The 9407-nt window shown below is 31.8% G+C and overlaps 1 long non-coding RNA gene across 1 annotated transcript; it reads right to left on the reverse strand.

The window, feature by feature from the left end:
* Positions 1–6051: 6051 nt before the first annotated feature.
* LOC114183376 (uncharacterized) lies at positions 6052–7519 on the reverse strand. Its single transcript, XR_014985247.1, has 2 exons — positions 6998–7519; positions 6052–6279 (listed from the first exon to the last, which is right to left on the reverse strand). It is a non-coding gene; the product is annotated as an uncharacterized LOC114183376 (long non-coding RNA).
* Positions 7520–9407: the final 1888 nt, after the last annotated feature.

Raw genomic sequence — 9407 nt, forward strand, 5'->3', positions numbered from 1 at the left:
TTTCACCAACAAGAAGAATAATAGAAATTAGAAGGAAGAGAAAAGTAGGAGTAGAATGGAGAAAAAACTTTGAAGGATTGTTTAAATAGAAAACGGTGTTGTCAAAGTAAGTGGTTTTTGTGCAGAATCAAACTAACCCACTTTCTAACTTATAGCTAAGTGATTATGAAGCAAGATGATTTTTGGCAAAGAGACAATACACTTTCTTAATATCTTTTAGAAATTTATTGGTTATTTTTTCACATACTTTATTCTTTGCATGTCATATAACTTGTTTTCTTGTTTTCTTAGGTAATGTCTTATTAATAACAGGATCATGTGGAATCTCATCATTGATAACTGATATATCTTCTTTTTTGGTACTTTCTTTTTCTTATTTGATGTTTGGATGCACTTTCTTGCTTCTCCAAATTTTATTGTTATATTATGCAATTTTATTGTTGCTTCAATTGATTCGCTTGTTCTCTGCAAGTAAAACTCCTGTTTCACCAAAGATAAGTGCCAAGATTAGAAAAAGAAAGAATATAATATTTGACTATCTAGCATTATTTTTTTAGTTTAATTTAGTGCCAAACTGTTTGTTGCTTATGACTGATAGCTCAAGAGTCTGACAAGTTACAGAATTGGTTGTATTTTAACATATTAGCAATGTTACCACACTCCTTAAGCATAACATTTTGGAAGTTAGATTTGTTTATTTTATACAGGAACTGATTTAATACTTGATTTAATAATACTCATTGTAACGTACCCTTATTAGATTGCGTTGACAATTAGTCCATTAAAGACTAAAATTCAGCAAAGAAAGCAAAAGACTAATTCTAAACAATTTATTAAAGTTTTTTTTAAAGGAACAAAATCAAAAACTTATTGAAAATTGTGGCTGCCATGGCTTGTAATTAGTATATCTCTTTTGATGCTTTCTTTTTCTTATTTGATGTTTTGATGCACTTTCTTCTTTCCCGAATTATATTGTTATATTATCCAAGTGTATGTGTTCCTTGTTTCTTTATAATCGGAGTCTGAATTATTTTGGATTGGAGATAATGTGTTTGTTTCTACCCAGAAAACTATGTTGTTCATTGCCTTGTTACTCATACGGATACACTGTTGAGTCTGACCATGCAAATACCATATATATGTTTAATGATATATGTTTGACTATAGCAGAACTACATAATGAGTTGGATGACTTAAAAAACAAAACCTGTAAGCTGGGTTGATGGTTTAATCTTTTTTACTTATGTGTAGAATTTAAACACACAATTGATCACAACAACAACAGCAGAAAAAGTTACGTAACCAATATTTTTTTAGAAAATAAATTTTTAGCAAGGGCCTAGCCCTTATTAATATTAATATTTTCTTAAAAATAAAAAAGGGACGTAACCAATAAGTCTGAGTTTCACCGTTGTTTTTGTGAGATAGCTGTGACACTCTTGTTATAATGAATTTGCTATCCATTTTAAGGAAGGGCTTTAGAGGAAGGGTTTTGTTGGAAACGTTTTTTTCTTTTTTTGCTTTTGGTATAATAAAATACATCTTAAGTCCATTTAAATATGAGGCACATCAAACAAGCTCTAAGTCAAAGAGAAACGTTGACCCTAAAGTGAAGTCTGTCACTTAGTTGCATCCTTGTATGCATGAAATTAGTGACAATATGCATGAAATTAGTGGCAAGAAAATAAAAAAGTGTGAATAAAATTTGGCTGAAGCTATTTGGATACTCCTTCCACAATAAGTACACTTGGATTATTCTCATGTAAACACTTGTGATTCCTGTGTCCATTCCAATCCCAATTTCCACTAGAGTAGTCAAGGTAAAGAACAATCTCATCAGTATGACATTTCTTGAAATTTGCCGTAACAATTCATTTCAAAACTCATCTATATTGACCATTTATCCTTTTTCACTCTATTTGAAACATGAAATTCTCAAATATAGATCTACTTATTCTTCAGTTCTACTAATAATATAAAACTTAAAACATAATATAGCCCATTATTTAAAGTTACAAACACAGTCCCTTTCTAGACTTTCTCCCACGGATAATATGTTGTTTTGAATGGATATTTACCAAGTTACACGTTGACTAAAGTGAATAAAAGTGATAAGGTTTGAGAATTACCAACGCAACTTAATAGATCTATATGAGAGTTGGCTATCTGTCATTGAAAATTTTGTCTTTAGAAAATTAAGGATTAAGTATGTCTTTCGTCTATGAACTTTGAATTAAAATTAAAATTCGTTTTTGTCTGAAATTTTGATATATTTTACATTTTAAACTTAAAAAATGAATGAACAGTCATTTTAATCCAATTACGTTAACTTTTTTTGACGTGTTGAATGCATCTCTAAGCAGATATTGAATCGAAAATGTGTCAAACGTTATAAAAAAGTCAAATACTAACATAAAACACCAACACTTAAAAAAAGTTAACGTACTTAGGTTAAAAAGATTGTATTCATTCATTTATTTAGTTCAGGGACCAAAATGTATTGAAGTTTCTGACAAAGATAAATTCTAATGTTGGGTCAAAATTCAGAGACTCAAAATATAATTAACCCAAAAATTAAAAAGAGTGTTTGCAATCTTGTTTACAATTTTTTATTCTAAAATTTTGTCCACTGAAAAATTATTGTACCAGAAGATTATATGACCCTAAAAAAATTCCAAAAAGTCAATGGCAAAGATAAAGATATACGAAAAATACTTAATATTGTTCAATAAATATAATATAATTTAATTAACACGACGATAAAAGTTTAAAGATTTAAAAATAAATTTTACAAATTAATTGATAATAAATTAATTCTAAATTTTAATATAATTTTTACAGTAATTCGTACTTTATAAAATCTTTCTCATAATTTTTGAAAACTTTATCTATAAAAACCAACTGAATCCATGAATTATACTTTAATTATACTTTCAAAAATGATATTTAAACAAAATTTCTGGACTCAGTTTTGACATAAAAGAGGTGGCACTGTAGTTAAGTTTTTTAAATTGATTTTCATTAAAAGTTTTTAATTCTTGCATGTGCGGACAATTTTGGAGGCAAAAGAAAAAAGCATTGTGTTTTGCAGAGAGAAGACAAAGGCATTTTGTTTTGCTGAGAGAAGGTAGAGGTGACGAAAACACATCGTCGAGAACAAGGGTTTCCGTTGTCATCATCCATGCCCACGGTCGTTTGTGAGTTTCCTTTAATTTTATCTCACAACTTTCTCACACCTTCATCATTTCTGGGTTGGTAACCCAATCATGATTTGTTTATTTCTTTGGCACCGAGAACCCACAACTCAAACATCGAAATGTTTGGTCTGTGTGAGATTCACCAGATAAGTTGAAACATTGGGTTTATTTAAGCAAAATGGTCAAATCTTTGGGTAGTAGGAATCATTGCAAGCAAGGAATGCAGTAAGAGTGATTACAAGGTTGGGAGAATCAAGTTTTTTGAGTGTTGTTGTTGGAATCTTTCCTTCGTCAACGTTCATTTTTTTAATGCAAAAATACAAAACTTAAGTGTTAAGACAAAATGTTCGTTGTCATCGTATCATAGGACAAAACTATAAAATGTTCTTAATATTATGAGCATTGCTAAGCAGGTTTTTTGGATGGTGTAATGAAAAGATGTCCCTTAAAATATGTATGAGGTATGTGGGGATTCCTATTGGATTAACTTGTGAGTTATTCTTATTATTTTGAACATCACTTGCAATAATTCAATGGAAAATAAAAAACTTAAGAGTCAAGAGAAAAATGTTCATTGTAATCATATGATAGCACAATAATATTTCCAAGACAACTAAATGTTAATTGGATAGGGATAATGGAAAAAGATCTCATAACTAATGATGGATTAAGTGGGGAGTTATGATAGACATTTTGATCTTGAGTTATGAACAACAAAAGTAAACTATTTCCATGACAACTAAATTGAATAGTAGCTTATTTCGATGGTGAACATTACAAACTATCCCATAAGTATTGTAAATGGTATGTGGGGAGCCGTGTTGGATTAACTGGAGAGTTATTGTAAATTTTTTTTATTATCAGTTGCAGTAACTCAAAATATGAAACAAAAACCGGTACTGATGACCAAAATATTCAACATAACTTTCCACTTAATTGTTCTTCACTCCTCACTTTCAAACATAGTGACTCGAAAATTCCAAAAAATCCCCATGGCCACATTACCCAGTATTTAGTGTCAGATTCTCAAAAGCATCGGGTAACACGTGGATGAACCCAGTTGCCAGAATCACACCTGCAGCAAAAGCCTTTATCAAGAAACGCAGGTATCACTTAAGCAGGTATCACTTTTCCCATAAGAGGAATACACACTCCCATTGCACTCACAATTAAAATTGATACCAAAGCTACTATTTTGTATTTCAGAGCTTTTGCTCTATCACAATCTTCATTTTCTTCGTTACAACCAAAAATACTATAATAGAAGAAAAAAACGAAAACTGTTGGTTTATCTTATATCTAGTCATTGTAAGATAAATCTAACCAAGAAGAAGAATGAGAGAAATAAGAAGGAAAAGAAGAATATAGTGAAGAAAAAATTTTCCGAATGATTTAAATAGGAAACTGTATTATCTGATTGATTACTTAAATTTTAATTAATGTATATTATTTTTATTATAAATGGTAAATCTTTTAACAGAAAAGGAAGATGACATAAATGATGAAGCTATGTCATGAAATGTCGACATAAGTTTGTAACAACCAATGGAAAAAAAAACTTTGAGAAATTTAAATGCAAAGAGATTTTGAGAGAATAAGAGGAGTGTGTCCATTATGTGGAAACTGACGGCAATGTGTGAAAGAGAAGAATAAAAAAAGTAGAGTGAAGTCAACCTTTTCTGTTTTCATATTTTGATTGAAATCTCTTAAATGTAGGACCAATATAACAAAAAAAATAAAGGCAAAATGACCCATCGAATACAAATATCAAATAACAAGGTAGAAAATATGAATTCCAACTTCATCTTTTCTTCTATATTGTGATGCATGCGTAATGATTAATAAATAAATTATTGATCTGGTTTTATTTTTTATTATTTGACTTGTGTGTTTTAATATTTTATATACGGATCATATATTTTTATCATAGAATAATTATTTTTTTATCATTAAATTTAAACAGTTGATTTTATGTACCACCAAATATCCATACTAGATTTACTAGCGAAAATTAATGTAATATAGATTATGTAACATAGATTTACTAAATTAGATATAGATTACCGGTTGGTATATATAGAATAAACGGTGTAATCGGTAGTGATCAAAATAATATACACAATAAATATATATATATATATATATATATATATATATATATATATTTAAAAGATGGCAGTTTGTTGTTTCAAAATCTTGAATTCTACATTAATTAAATTAAATTAGAGTTTTGAAAGATATAAATACTAAAAAAAACTTTACGATGAATATGTTACGGTTAAAAATTAATTAAAAAATATATATAATATAAAATTTCATGTTATGTTCTTAAAAAAAAATACATGTATAGGAAAATATTATTCTATAAAATTAAGATTTCACACTTAAATAAGTACAAGAGTTGGATAATTTTATCTTATTCAATTATCGAAGATAGCGCATGAGAAATAAATAGAAATTAATAGTTTGTGTTCAAAGAGGGAGTTTACTCGGTGTGCTGAAGTTTTGATGGTGTTCAAAGTCATGCAACCCGATCAAGCTTTGTCTAGGGATGTCAAAACGGGCCAGCCCGGCCCGTTTTGACCCGGCCCGATTTTGGCCCGATTTATACGGGCCGGGCCGGGCTGGCCCGCAAGGGTGAAACGGGTTACACTTTTGAACCCGGTCCGCAAGCTGGCGGGCTGGCGTGCTGGCGGGCTGGCCCGCGGGCTTTTTTCCATATGTTACATTTTCAGTCCAAAATCAGATTTCAACAAAATTATTGCAACAAAAACAACCCTGCAGTATATAATATAACTGATCACAAAACAAACAACCCTACAATATATATAAATGACATTTTGTTCTCTGCAAGTCATCAAGACACTGTTGCAACATCAATAACAAGTCTGAATTAGAGTACTTTAGGCATGGAGCATTACCAAAGTGCAAACAGTTACATAAAAAAAAAACAGAAGCATTAATTATGGATGAGAGGTTGTATAATTTGTTTGGCAACATGTGCTGCAGAAGCATCTAAACCCTCCAAATCAATAGGAGCATCTTCTGAAATCTCCCCATCATCAAACCCCGGTAGAGATGCCTCAAACAAATTAGAGTTCAGAACAGTTAAAAAGGAGGTGGCGAATTTCAGCCCGCCAACCCAGGGAGCATAAATTGTGGGTTTTACTGCAGGGTTAGTCTCTGGTTTTTCAGAAGGGAAGGGATCAAATCTTCTTCTTCTTCCAAAACACAGTGTTGTTGCAGTTAGCAATGGATCATCGGCAATGGCGTCCCACTCCACCCCCAAATCTCTGCCCCACTTGCTCCCTCTCCCACTTCCCCTTCTGCCCCGCTCCTCCGCCCCCACCCTATCACCACCCACACCAACCCCCTCTTCCTTACGCCTCCGCCAACCCTAATTTCCAGAATTTCAAGAGACCCCGAATCCACGACAACAACACCCACCCTCTCAATTTCTCCGACGACCAGCGCAGGTTACAGCTCATTCGCGATCACGGAACCAACCCCTCTCTCCCCCACACTCAAAACGCCTTCCATCCACACGACGCCGTTCCGCCGCACCACCCTCACAATGCCCAATTCAGATCTTCCCCGCACCCCTTCCACCCTTATCCAGACCCCTCGCAATGCTTTCCCGACGTTTCCCCCGCCCCTTACCATCACACTCACGCTCCTCACGTTGGCATGCAGCCACCATAACTTCCAATTACAGGAAACCAATTTTAGGGTTACGAAAATCATAAATTTAGGTTACAAATTGAAAGAAAAGGGAACCAGAACGCAAATTACAAACAAACCTGTGTTCGTGGTGGTCGTGGCGGTCGAAATCGTTCGTCAATCGCAGTCCGATGGTGGCGCTGCTGCCCCTGCCAGCGACGTGGTGGATGTCACGGTGGAGGAGAAAGGAGACGCCGTGAATGGCCTGCACTCTGCCTTCGTGTTTCTTGGCCAGCGACGTGGGTGGAGGAGAAACGAGGGTGCTCTCTTCTGGTTTCCCAAAACGCGGGTGGTGGAGGAGGAGGAGAAGAGAGTGTGAGAGGAATGAAGGAATAAGTCTGGCAGTGGCAGAGTAGAGAAGAGACTTCAAAAAAATTAAACACTCCACCCACCTCCTGCTGCTACACTGCACGTGTTTTTTGTTATTCATTAACTTATACGGCCCGCGGGCTGGCCCGTTTTGGCCCGTGGGCTGGCCCGACGGGCCAGCGGGCTTGACGGGCCGGGCTGTCATAGGTTGGCGGGCTGAAATTCTTAGCCCGGCCCATGCTTTTTCAGTCGGGCTGGCGGGCCGGCCCGTCGGGCCTGGCCCATTTTGCCATCCCTAGCTTTGTCACTAGAAATAGGTATAATCATTCATATGAATAGGTAATGCATGTTTAACATAATGTGAGTCAAACCTATAATTACTTAGATCAGCTTATCCAATCTTGAACTGTAAAAATATAGGTGTTACATAACTCTTTAATGGATTAGTCACTTATTTAATCGATTATGAAATGCACTACAATCAAAACCCAATCAGGATAACTGATTAGATAAATCTCTTAATCCATTAATCTCACCAGCAAAGAATTCCTTTTTAAACAAATCTCAATTCATTTTCAAACACACAGAATACATAATCAAAAACCTGATTTGAGAGATTGAGAAAAGAGAATTCTTGACTTTTTGAGAGATTACTCTTTTGGGTGTTCAAGAAGACTAAGGATGGAGTTAATCTTGGGAGATCAAGCTTGCCGGTAGGTGTTAGCGCACAAATGGGTTTTGGTGATTTGGTGCTTGAAGATTTGATAAAGATATACGTGAAGTTATGATCAATTTAATGAAGGTGTGAAGACTTGATGATTCACTTGTTGAAGTTATTCTTTATATGTTATTATTTAATACTGGATTAGATGACCAAATAATTTAAAATTATAAAATGATAAACTTAAGAATGCAAAAATATTGTATAGAAATATACTTTCATTTTAAGGACTATTCAATTTAAAAATAAAATAAATGATAAAAAAGTAAAATAACTTATTTGATCATGTGACTGTAAAATAAATATAAATAAAAAAAAAAAAGATAAGTTAAGAAATGTCAAATGACTAAAAAATTAACTTTTAAAATACTTGTTAACAAAATAAAATAAACATTGGTTATAAAATAAATTTAATAGATAACAGATACATATATTTTAAAAATTTGAAAAAAATTATTAAATACAATCTTTATATGGGATTCTATGTATATATGATTAGTGTAATTATTTATTAGATAATTTCTATTCAAATTTTACATATTAAAATAGGAAGAATATTCAATGATAAAAATATCTATATTATAATTTGATATAAATATGTTTTATTGTTTATAATTTTTTTACTAATTTTAAATAATAGTATTTCACAAAATAAAATTATAATATATTTTTTAAGTTTAATTTTAGAAAGTGACTAAGTAATGAAATATCATAAAAGAAAAAAGGAAATATATAATAAAATTTAATTTATTTAAATATTATTATTTTATGAAATAAAAGTAAAGTATATTAAATAATCAAATAATTAGAAACTATATTAAATAATGATGTAATTATAGAAAAAAAATTTAATTTATTTAAATATTATTATTTTTTAAATAAAAGTAAAGTATATTAAATAATCAAATAATTAGAAACTATATTAAATAATGATGTAATTATAGAAAAAAAAATTAATAATTTAAATATAAATAATGGGTAAAACATAAAATTTATCTCTAGAGACATATGTGACAACAACAAAAACGCTAAAAAATATCAAATAACTAAAACACTAACAATTAGAATATTTGTCAACAAAATAAACATAGATAAAAAGATAACTTTCCTAGTATTTTTTTATATTATAATGGATAATAGATAATACATAATAAATTATAATAGTTTTTAATTATTTTGAAATTATATTGATATTTTTTAGTTAAAATTGTGTGAAGTTTTTAATACGGTTTGTTATGGTTAGGGATGTCAAAAAAATCCGTACCCGCGGATATCCGCGGATAAAACCCGCAACGGGTAGGAAATGGATATTAAAAATGGATACCCGCTACCCGCGGGTACGGGTATTTTTGATACCCGCATGTTAACGGGGCAGGTACAGATATCATAGTATCCGTACCCGTGGATACCTGTACCCGCTAAACTTTAATTCACAAAAAGTACCCTTATATATATATATA

The sequence above is a fragment of the Vigna unguiculata genome, chromosome 10 (assembly GCF_037176805.1).
Source record: "Vigna unguiculata cultivar grain cowpea cultivar isolate G323 ecotype 2 chromosome 10, ASM3717680v1, whole genome shotgun sequence".
In the NCBI taxonomy this organism is placed as follows: domain Eukaryota; kingdom Viridiplantae; phylum Streptophyta; class Magnoliopsida; order Fabales; family Fabaceae; genus Vigna; species Vigna unguiculata.